The following is a 12,653-nucleotide window of genomic DNA, read 5'->3' as shown; positions in this document are numbered from 1 at the left end:
GGGGATCTTTGCCCATCAAGCACTGGGAATTATAAGTGCTGAGTTGAATAAGAGTCTGCAGACTGAGCTATCACCCCCTCCCCCTGCCCGGAGAGAGAGGGAGCTGTAAGTGGGAGCAGCTTGGTGGCCCCTACCCCATGACCAGAGAGAGAGAAAGCTGAAAGGGGGAGACTGCCAGATGTGGCTGGGCGGGTCCCTAACCTCCCCCACAAACCCCAGAGGACTGAAGCTCTGACTCTAGTGGACTGCGTAGCCAGTGCCACAGACTGAGATGAACCCTGAATGATCCAGCCCAGTGGAGGAAGGGCACAACCCACCACTAGAGGGGTGGGACTGGGCTACATGTTTTAACAAAAAACACAGGAAGCCTACGTAGCAACGGGATGGTATTCTTGACAACCCAGCAGTGCCTACAGGTCAGCAGAAGAGGCGGGCCTAATCTCCCAGCATAAACAAAAAAGACACAGGAAGCTTCCCTAGTAAACTGAAGGAGTCCCTAGAAACCCAGTAGCACCCCCACAAGCAGACAAGCAACCTTATCAAGCAGCTCTCTGACACCACAGCCAGGTAAATCCACAAAGATGGGAAAAAACAGCGCAAAAAAGGTGAAACCATCAAAGACCAGAACATCTCTTCTCCTTCAAGGGACCACAACTCCTCAACAACACAGGATCACAACTTGACCAAGAAGGAGTGTGAAGAATTGACAGAAACAGGATTCAGAAGGTGAATAATAACAAACTTTTCAGAGCTAAAGGAACATGTTCTAACTCAATGCAAAGAAACAAAAAACCTTGAAAAAAGGTTAGATGTAATGCTAACTAGAATAACCAGCTTAGAGAAGAACATAAACAACTTGATGGAGCTGAAGAACACAGCATGAGAACTATGTGAAGCAAACACAAGTTTGAATAGCTGAATTGATCAAGCAGAAGAAAGGATATCAGAGATTGAAGATCCACTCAATGAAATAAAAAGAGAAGGCAATACAAGAGAAAAAAGAGTGAAAAGAAATGAACAAAGCCTCCAAGAAGTATGGGATTATGTGAAAAAACCTAATCTATGCTTCGTTGGTGTACCTGAATATGATGTGGAGAATGAATCCAAGCTGGAAAACACACTCCAGGATATTATCCAGGAGAACTTCCCAAGCCTAGCAAGGCAGTCCAAATTTCAAATTCAAGAAATACAGAGAACATCACAAAGACATTCCTCAAGAAGAGCAACCCCAAGGCACATAATCGTCAGATTCACCAGGGTCGAAATGAAGGAAAAAATACTAAGGGCAGCCAGAGACAAAAGTCAGGTCACCCACAGAGGGAAGCCAATCAGACTCGCAGCAGATCTCTTGGCAGAAACTCTACAAGCCAGAAGAGAGTGGGGGCCAATATTCAACACCCTTAAAGAAAAGAACTTTCAAACCAGAATCTCATATCCACCCAGCAGTTTGGGAGGCCGAGGCAGGCAGATCACGAGGTCAAGAGATCGAGACTATCCTGGCCAACATGATGAAACCCCGTCTCTACTAAAAATACAAAAAATTAGCTGGGTGTGGTGGTGCACGCCTGTGGTCCCAGCTACTCAGGAGGCTGAGACAGGAGAATTGCTTGAAACCAGAAAATGGAAGTTGCAGTGAGCCGGGATCGCGCCACAGCACTCCTGCCTGGCGATATAGCAAGACTCTGTCTCAAAAAAAAAGAAAAAGAAAAAGAATCTCATATCCAGCCAAACTAAGCCTCATAAGTGAAGGAGAAATAAAATCCTTTACAGACAAGCAATTATTGAGAGATTTTGTCACCACCAGACCTGCCCTACAAGAGCTCCTGAAAGAAACACTAAGCATGGAAAGGAACAAGTACCAGTCACTGCAAAAGCAAACCAGTTGGCAAAGACCAAAAATGCAATGAAGAAAATGAGTCAACTAATGAGAAAGAAAACCAGCCAGTAACAAAATGGCAGGATCAAATTCACACATAACAATATTAACATTGAATGTAAATGGCCTAAATGCCCCAATCAAAAGACACTGATTGGTAAACTGGATAAAAAGTTAGAACCCATTGGTGTGCTGTATTCAAGAAACCCATCTCACATACAAAGACACACATAGACTCAAAATAAAGGGATGGAAGAAGATTTACCAAGCAAATGGAGAACAACAAAAAGCAGGGGTTGCAATCCTAGTCTCTGATAAAATCGACTTCAAACCAACAAAGATCAAAAGAGACAAAGAAGGACATTACATAATGGTAAAAGGATCAATCCAACAGAAAGAGCTAACTATCCTAAATATATATGCCCCCAACACAAGAGCACCCAGATACATAAAGCAAGTTCTTAACGACCTAAAATGAGATTTAGATTCCCACACAATAATAGTGGGAGACTTCAATACTCCACTGTCAATATTAGACAGATCAATGAGACAGAAAATTGACAAGGATATCCAGGACTTGAATGCAGAGCTGGACCAAGCAGATCTAATAGACATATACAGAACACTCCACCCCAAATCCACAGAATATACATTTTTCTCAGCACCACATTGCACTTACTCTAAAATTGACCACATCATTGGAAGCAAATCAATCCTCAGCAAATGCAAAAGAACAGAAATTATAACAAACAGTATATCAGACCACAGTACAATCAGACTAGAACTCAGGATCAAGAAACACACTCAAACCCACACAACCACTTGGAAACTGAACAACTTGCTTCTGAATGTTGACTGGATGAACAATGAAATGATCAACAAAATAGACAGACCACTAGCCAGATTAATAAAAAAGAAAAGGGAGAAGATTCAAATAGATGCAATAAAAAACGATAAAGGGGATATCACCACTGATCCCACAGAAATACAAACTACCATCAGAGATTACTACAAACAGCTCTACTCACGTAAACCAATAAACCAGGAAGAAATGGATAAATTCCTAGACACTTGTACTCTACCAAAACTAAACCAGGAGGAAGATGAAACCCTGAATAGACCAATAACAAGGGCTGAAGTAGAGGCAGCAATCAATAGCCTACCAACCAAAAAAAGTCCAGGTCCAGAAGGGTTCACAACCAAATTTTACCAGTACAAAGAGGAGCTGGTACCATTCCTTCTGAAACTATATCAAACATTATAAAAGGAGGGAATCCTCCCTAACTCATTTTATGAGACCAACATCATCCTGATGCCAAAACCAGACAGAGACTCAACTAAAAAAGAAAATTTCAGGCCAATATCCTGATGAACATCGATGTAAAAATCTTCAATAAAATACTGGAAAACATATTGCAACTGCACATCATGAGGCTTATATATCACAACCAAGTAGGCTTCATTCCGGGGATGCAAGGCTGGTTCAACATATGCAAATCCATAAATGTAATCCATCACATAAACGGAACCAAAGACAAAAACCACATGACTATCTCAATTGATGCAGAGAAGGCCTTCGATAAAATTCAACAGCCCTTCATGCTAAAAACTCTCAATAAACTAGGTATTGATTGAATGTATCTCAAAGTAATAAAATCTATTTACAACAAACCAACAGCCAATATCATACTGAATGGGCAAAAACTGGAAGCATTCCCTTTGAAATCCAGCACTAGACAAGGATGCCCTCTCTCACCACTCCTATTCAATATAATATTTGAAATTCTAGTCAGAGCAATCAGGCAAGAAAAATAAATAAAGAGTATTCAATTAGGAAAGAAGGAAGTCAAATTGTCTCTATTTGCAGATGATATGATTGTATATTTAGAAGACCCTATCATCTCAGCCCAAAATCTCCTTAAACTGATAAGCAACTTCAGCAAAGTCTCAGGATACAACATCAATGTGCAGAAATCACAAGCATTCTTATACACCAAAAACAGATGTAAAGAGAGCCAAATCAAGAATGAACTGCCATTCACAATTGCTGCAAAGAGAATAAAATATCTAGGAATACAACTAATGAATGATGTAAAGGACCTCTTCAAGGAGAACTACAAACCACTGCTCAAGGAAATAAGAGAGGACACAAACAGATGCAGAAACATTCCATGCTCATGCTTAGGAAAGTTCAATATCATGAAAATGGCCATACTGCCCAAAGTAATTTCTAGATTCAATGCTATCCCCATCAAGCTACCAATGGCCTTCTTCACAGAACTGGAAAAAAAACACCTTAAACTTCATATGGAACCTAAAGAGAGCCCACATAGCCAAGTCAATTCTAAGCAAAAAGAACAAAGCTGGAGGCATCACGTTACCTGACTTCAAACTATACTACAAGGCTACAGTAATCAAAACAGCATGGTACTGGTACCAAAACAGAGATATAGACCAATGGAACAGAACAGAGGCCTCGGAGGCAATGTCACACATCTACAACCATTTGATCTTTGACAAACCTGACAAAAATAAGCAATGAGGAAATGATTCCCTGTTTAATAAATGGTGTTGGGAAAATTGGCTAGCCATGTGCAGAAAGCAGAAACTGGACCCCTTCCTGACACCTTACACTAAAATTAACTCCAGATGGATTAAAGACATAAACATAAGACCTAACACCATAAAAACCCTTTCATCATACATTCATTGAATTATTTTATATATTTAAATATACTAAACACATTTATTTCATATTTTCATTTGCTAACAATTCTAACATTTATTGTTTTAACGATTTTAATACAGTAGTTTGTTGTTTCAGTTGACTTTCACTCATGGTGTCTTGTTTTAAATTTTATTTAGTAATTTTTTATGAGTTGATTTTCCTTGGAACTTTGGGAGAATTCTTTGTTCTTTGAGTTTAATGTACCTTTTTTCAGAGAACACTACAATCTGGAATTACTTTAAATTTTTCATTTTTGGGGGGAGGGGCCAAAATATTATGAATTTAGGCAATAAACCCATATGAGTGCAAGCTTGTGATTACAAATTACTAGGAGAACTTTTCTTTTTTTTTTTTTCTTTTTTTCCCTCTTTTTCTTTTATCTTCCCAGAATGTGGCAGCTATATTTCTCTGTGAGGACCATTATTTTTTCTTATTTCACCTAATAAAGATACTGTCCTTTAAATGTCCTCACTGTATGCCAAGATCTCTGTCCCAAACTTGTATTCTGGTCAGGATCCCAGGTTTGTCTCTTGGCATTATTAGTAGTTCATCAAAATCCAGTGCTAGGAGGGAGATGAAGCAAGACAGCTGAATAGAAGCCTCCAGCAATCATACTCTGCCCGCCTGTAGGAATACCAAATTGAGCAACTATCCACACAAAAAAACACCTTCATGAGGACCAAAAATCAGGTGAGTTATCACAGTACCTGATTTTAATATACCAAAAAGAACAAAATCAGAGGAATCATATTACCTGACTTCAAATTATACTACAGAGTTATAGTAACCAAAACAGTATGGTATTGGCATAAAAACACAAACATAGACCAATGGAACAGAATAGAGAACCCAGAAATAAATTCATACATCTACAGAGAACCCATTTTCAACAAAGATGTCAAGCATATACATTGGGGAAAGGACGGTCTCTTTAATAAGTGGTTCTGGGATAACTGACACAAGAACAGAAAATCAAACACTGCATGTTCTCACTCATAGGTGGGTGTTGAACAATGAGAACACAAGGACACAGGGAAGGGAGCACTACACACTGGGGTTTATTGGGAGGAAATAGGGGAGGGACAGCGGGGGGTGGGGAGTTGGGGAGAGATATCATGGGGAGAAATGCCAGATATAGGTGAAAGGGAGGAAGACAGCAAATCACACTGCCACATGTGTACCTATGCAACAATTTTGCATGTTCTTCACATGTACCCCAAAACCTAAAATACAATTTTAAAAAAAGTGGTGCTGGGAAAACTCAATACCCATATGCATAAGAATCAAACTAGACCTCTATGTCTCACCATATAAAAAAAATCTAATCAAAATGGATGACAATCTTGCACTGTGAAACTACTAAAAGAAAACATTGGGGGACATTCTCTACAACATTGGACTGGGCAAAGACTTCTTGAGGAATACCAAGACGGCACAGGCAGCAAAGCAAAAATGACCAAGTAGGATCACATCAAGTAAAAAGCTTCCGCACAGCAAAGGAAACAATCAACAAGGAGACAACCCACAAATTGGGAAAACATATTTGCAAACTATCCATCTGACAAGGAATTAATAACCAGAGTATCGAAGGAACTCAAATAACACTATATGAAAAAATATGATAATCTGATTTAAAATGAGCAAAAGATCTGAATAGACATTTCTCAAGAGAAAACATACAAATGGCAAAAAGGTATATGAAAAACTGCTCAACATCACTGATCAACAGAAAAATGCAAGTTGAAACTACAAAGAGATATCATCTTACCCTAGTTAAAATGGCTTTTATCCAAAAGACAGGCAATAACAATGCTGACAAGGATGTGGAGAAAAGGGAATCCTTGTATACTGTTGGCGACAACGTAAATTTCTACAATCACTTGCAGAACAGTTTGGAGGTTCCTCAAAAAGTTAAAAATGCAACTACCATTTGAACCAACAATCCACTGCTAAGTATATTTCTAAAAGAAAGGAAATCAGTGTATTGAAGAGACATCTTCACTCCCATGTTTTCTGCAGCACCATTCATAATAGCCAAGATTTGAAAGCAGCCTTAGTGTCCATCAACAAATGAATGGATAAAGAAAATGTGGCACATATACACAACAGAATACTATTCAGTTATAAAAAAGAATGAGATCCTGTTATCTGTAACAACATGGATGGAACTGGAAGCCATTATGTTAAGTGAAACAAGCCGGTCACAGAAAGACAAACTTTGTATATTCTCACTTATTTGTGGGAGCTTAAAAAAAAGTAAAACAATTGAATTCATGGAGATAGAAAGTAGAATGATAGTTACCAGAGGCTGGGAAGGGTAGTGGAGGTGGAGGAGGAAGGGGAGATGGTTAATAGATACAAAAATATAGTTAGAATAGAAAAGATCTAGTATTGATAGCACAACAAGATAATTAAAGTCAACACTAATTTATTGTACATTTCAAAATTTATTTTAACTAAACTTTTAGTTATGTGTATAACTTTTAAGTTATGTTTTTAACTTCAAAGAAAGGATAAAAGTGGAGGCAGAGAATGATGGCCAAATGGAAGCCTCCAGCGATCATTCCCCCTATAGGAACACCAAATTGGAAAACTATCCACCCAAAAACACCTTCACAAGAACCAAAAAAATGAGTCCTGTGAATCAGCTATGTGAGCTACCCTGTTACCCTGTGGAGAGACCCATATTACAGGAAACTGAGGGCAGCCAACAAGCACCTGATGCCCTTAGTTCAGCAGCTCAAGAGGAGCTCAGTCTTGCCAGCAATGATTGTTCAAGGAAATAGAATTCTTCTCATCATAAAATAATTTTGCAGACAGGATCCAATGTAAACATAACGTATAAAATTCAAAATCATGAAAGAAGTAATACTAAAGACAAGAATGTAAGGCTCGTTCTCACAAGTTATAGCGTTGGAAGGCTTATTTTTAAAAAGTGTTTGAATCTTAACACCAAAACAAAGTAATCTAAAAGAAAAAAGGATAAATGCCTGAGGTGATGGATACGCCATTTACCCTGATGTAATTATGCACTCTATGCCTGTATCAAAATATCTCACGTACCCCACAAATATATACACCTACTATTGTACTCATAAAAATTTAAAAAACATTGCTCACTTTCCACATTCTTATTATTACTAATCTCTGACGAGTCATTCCTCTGCCAGCATCTATCAATGGTCCTTTTTGAAAAGTATTTTATACAATATTGTTCAGTGCTTCCTACTAGGAATAATTTATCTGAACATCAGGCTGCCATATTTCTGGAAACAGAGGTGAGGATTGGATATCTTATCAGACCATAAAGTCTTCACATGCTGTATATTGCGTACCTGCTTATGTGAACTGATTATTCAATATGTTTTAAACAATTATAAATAAACAACGCATGAAAAGATCTCAGCAGAAAAGCCATAAATGGAAAATATTAAAAATGTAAGCACAGGCAGACAACAATGAAATTACAAAGCTGACTTTCTTCCTGCCCATCTCTGACCAGTTACGTTAGGAGATAAAAAGCAAATGATAATCTAATTGAATATGAGAGGAAGTAGTCTAATAAAATTACTGAAACAATCAAGAAGGCCACTTGAGAGATGAATTTAATCTACTATTGTTAGCAATAAGGTCTGTGCTAAGTTAAAATTATATTAGATATTATACTAGATATTAGATAATTATAGTAATATATGATTTTACACAGAGGCAATACATATTTGCATGGTTTCTTTTTCCTTTGTTTAGTCATAGCTGCTTTTTTACAAGTTTGGGGACCACTGCTGTAATCAACTGGATTCCTTTTCTGTATGCAATAAAAGGCAAACAAAACGTTCGGAGCCAAAGAATAACACAATTATTTTGCTATTTGGAAAGATTAATTTAATTGTAAAAATCAAGATGAATAAGAAAGAGCAAGAGTGGAGTGAGGAAGACCAGTTTCTAATAATCCAACTGAATGTTCAGGACAGCTTCCTTTTCTGTGTCCTCAAATACAGTTTGACAGGAATTTCCATCAAACCTGAAGTCTGACTGTCAGTTCAATTAAAATTACCATTAGTTATAGCACGCCAGTGAGTTGGCTTTCTTGACCTTGCTTTATAAATCATGATTCATAACAATTTATATTAAAAAAACTAACTGTGCTTCATGATCATGACCCAAAAACGTCAATCAACTGTTCAAACATAACTTAAAAAGACTGGTTACCAACAGACCTGGAATATAGTACATAATAATTCATTGAAATTAATTTTGTTTTAAGATTATAATTGCTACAGCCAGTGTGTTGTTCAGATTAAGACAGTGAAACTTCTAGAAGAAAATTTAGCAATTTTGGAGTTTGTTTCTCTGTGAGATGGTTCATATTTATTCACACAATGTATGATTCCTATTTATTTCTTTTGAGGAGATAAAATTCAGGAGAGGCTGTATGCGGTGGCTCACACCAGTAATCCCAGTGCTTGGGAGACTGAGGTGGGAAGACTGCTTGAGCCCAGGAGTTTGAGTTACAATGAGCTAGGATGGTACCACTGCACTCCAGCCTGGGCGACAGAGACAGATCTTGTCTAAAAACAAAAATAAAAGGCACGTGTATACCTGTGTAACAAACCTGCATGTTCTGCACATGTACCCCAGAACTTAAAATATAATAAAAAATATAAAAATAAAATAAAATAAATATACTAAAAAGAATTTGTCTGCAACATCCAGAAGGATTAGATGTGAACTTGTGTTTAATCTGAAATATTTTTAAGGTCTCTTTGCAAGTTAAAAAAAAAAAAAAGTCAGGACCCTAGGATACATTTACAGTTATGTGTCTTCACAGCATTATCATTAGGTAAGTAAATGCAGATTCAACAGGACAATCCTGGACCTTTTTCCACATTGTTATGCACGTTTTCTCTGAGCAGCTCGCAGGAAATGCAAGGTTGTATCACCTTTATCATCAACAGTGTTGATACCCTGAGTTTCTTGCTGAGGGTCTCTATATATTTTTCTCTGGAACAAAAGCTATAATTGATGGAAGAGTTAGAGTTAAAGAGGTAAGAGAAAAAAAGATACTACAAGGAAATGAGTCTTGTTTGATTTTTTTTTAAAGATGAAAGATAAAGGAGCCGATGAAAGAGGTCTCTGTTTGACTAAGCCTGTTTGGCATGGTAACAGTGAGGGTGGTCACATTTTTAGTTAGTCATTAAATATTTTGGTAGACTGAAAATGAAGAAAAGCAAACATAACCAAGGAAATCAAGAAGATATTTTACTCCCTGGCACAAAAAATACCAATGATTCTTAATCCATTAAGTAATTCCAAATTAAAGATTTTCCTGAAAAAAATTAACTTTATATGAATTTTATAGCAGAGCAAAATAAGACATTTTAACATTCATGTACAACCAATGATGAAAAAGTAGCATTTTATTGTCTTTCCTATCGCCACTTAGTCTTATCTTTTCTATAAGGAGACACAGGACCTGGAGTGAATCTGCAGGCCTGAATTTGAGGTCAGCCATTTTCTAACTAGTACACTAGGGCAAGTCAGCTATTCTTTCTGTGCTTTGATTCTCTTATCTGCAAAATAGAGATTATAATAGTACCAACTTTATGGGGTTGTTGGGAGGAGTCAATGAGAAAATACACTTGAAATATTGAGAAAATTATCTAGCAGGTAGTAGACAATGTAGTCAGTAAGTGTAATCAATAAATGTTAGCTACTATTATTATTTCTGAGACAATGTTTTGATAAACTTGCCAATGAAAGTGTTATTCATCAGGGTCAAGAGCCAAATGAAACTTCGTAGCAAGACAGCAATTCATTATTCAAACCATTTTTTCAAAGGCACTAGAGACTATAAGTGCAGAGCACTGCATAGAATCACTTTTCCCAGAGACAACTGACTATCGCACCGTGCTCTGGACACAATGTGTAGTCAAACCAAAAATTCTTTCCTTCCATTAACCCTTCATATGTTCCTTGCCTCCTCTGTAAGCTACAAACAGACACAAGAATGGGATCTGACTTGATTCACCTCTGAATTCCCAGAGCCTATCATAATACCAGCACTTTGTAAATGCTCACTAGATGTTTAACAAACAAATGATTGATAATGACCACATTTCTATCTTGCCTTTAAATTTTCTTCTAAGCACTAGATGCACAGAATATCAATTAGATATTACCACTTGGATTCCTCAAAATTACCTGATGGTGAACCTCTTAGTGGGCTCTTCACTTGGCATTTTTTTTTTTTTTTGTCTTGGTATCATGCAACGGACACCTAAGGGGTGTGTTTTCATAATGTCACTGTTTTCTTACTGTCTCTGGGATTTGCTCTTCCTTCTCCATTGCATTGCAACAGTTTCCTTTTGACTTTCTGCATGTCTGTCTTTAGTCTTTACAGAGCTCTTTTCCCATCCCAGAGTCCAGTACATTCTCCTTCCAGAGGGTTCTTTCTAAAATGCAAATCTAATCACAACACTTTTTTGTGTATAAAATCCTCCAATGTCATCCACTAAAGATTGGCTAACATTTTAATTCCTTAGTATGACATAGTAGGCATTTATTTTTTTCTCCTATCTATATCCTGTTTCCCTTCTCATTTTCCAGCTTACCAAGACATCCTGGGTTGTTTGCAATCTCTGAACAGTTCCTCTACGTTCACAGACCTGGATTTCTTTTGTGCTTTTCTTTTCTTTTTTTTTTAAGACAAAGTCTCTCTTTGTTGCCCAGGCTGGAGTGCAGTGGCACGATCTCGGCTCACTGCAACCTCCACTTCCCAGGTTCAAGTGATTCTCCTGCCTCAGCCTCCCAAGTAGCTGGGACTATAGACGCCACCACGCCTGTCTAATATTTCGTATTTTTAGTAGAGATGGGGTTTCGCCATGTTAGCCAGGATAGTCTCAATCTCCTGACTTCACAATCTGCCTGCCTCAGCCTCCCAAAGTGCTGGGATTACACGCATGAGCCACCGCTCCTGGCCACAGATGTGGGATTTTAAAATATGCTGCTCTCACTGCTTGGAGCATTCCCTTCTCCCCTTTACCTAGTCAATTCTAAAGTTTGTATCTCTTCCTTTGGGAAATATTTTCTAGTCTCTATATATTCATTTTCCATTCTATGCTCACCCCTACCACATTCCCAGTTGTATAACTGTCTTTTTACTTCCATGTACCCATTATTAGATTATTAGTTCTTGAGGCAAGAGGAAGGAGCATTAAATAGGAAGTCAGGAGAGGAAGCCTCTGTTCTCAGCCTTGCAACAAACTCTTAGTCCCATCATAGACAAAGCATGAATGATGCTGGACCTCAGCTTTGCTTTTCTTTATTGCAGGTCTTACCTAGATTATCTTTATATGGAATCTAAGTAGTGCCATACTTAAAAATATATTGGTGATGTCTTTTATTCTGTTGCATTTCTGCAAACATTGATTTTCATCTGACAAAGTCACTTTAGCAATCCTTATTGGCTGCAAGTCACAATCTACAAGGACACCATGACCCAGCAGCAAAGCAAATGAATCAGAAACACCTTGCTTCCCTCTACCGTATAATTTTCACTAACTAAAGTAAGCACTGTAAAGGCTCAACACAAAATGAAACAAAAACAACTATGAGTTTTAGAATGTATGAACACAGGGTGCTAAGAGGCAAATGCCAAGAGAGGAAGCTGGATACAGGTAGGAAATTTATGAGGATGTGCCTGGATTATAGTGTAAGAATTAAGAGCAATGATTTTAAAGACAAACTGCTTGGGTTCAAGTCCATATTCTTTTCATTATTAGTTATATAATTGTGAGCAAGTTCTAGTCCTCAGTTTTCTTACTTATCAAATAGAAATAATCACAGTAGCAATAATAACAATAATAGTAAAAAAGTAGTAGTAATAACATATAATAAGAATACTTATCAAATATGAATAGTAGTACTAGTAATAAAAATAATAGTAAATAGTAATAATAATATAAAATAATAATACTTATCAATTAGGAATAATAATAGTAATAGTAACAATAATAATATGTAATCCCATAATGCAGTTATGAAAGCTAA

Source organism: Aotus nancymaae, unplaced genomic scaffold (genome assembly GCF_030222135.1).
Source record: "Aotus nancymaae isolate 86718 unplaced genomic scaffold, 86718_ANA_hifiasm-v0.15.2.pri h1tg000006l, whole genome shotgun sequence".
In the NCBI taxonomy this organism is placed as follows: Eukaryota; Metazoa; Chordata; class Mammalia; order Primates; family Aotidae; genus Aotus; species Aotus nancymaae.
The sequence above is the reverse complement of the archived record's forward strand: the minus strand, read 5'-3'. Positions refer to the sequence as shown.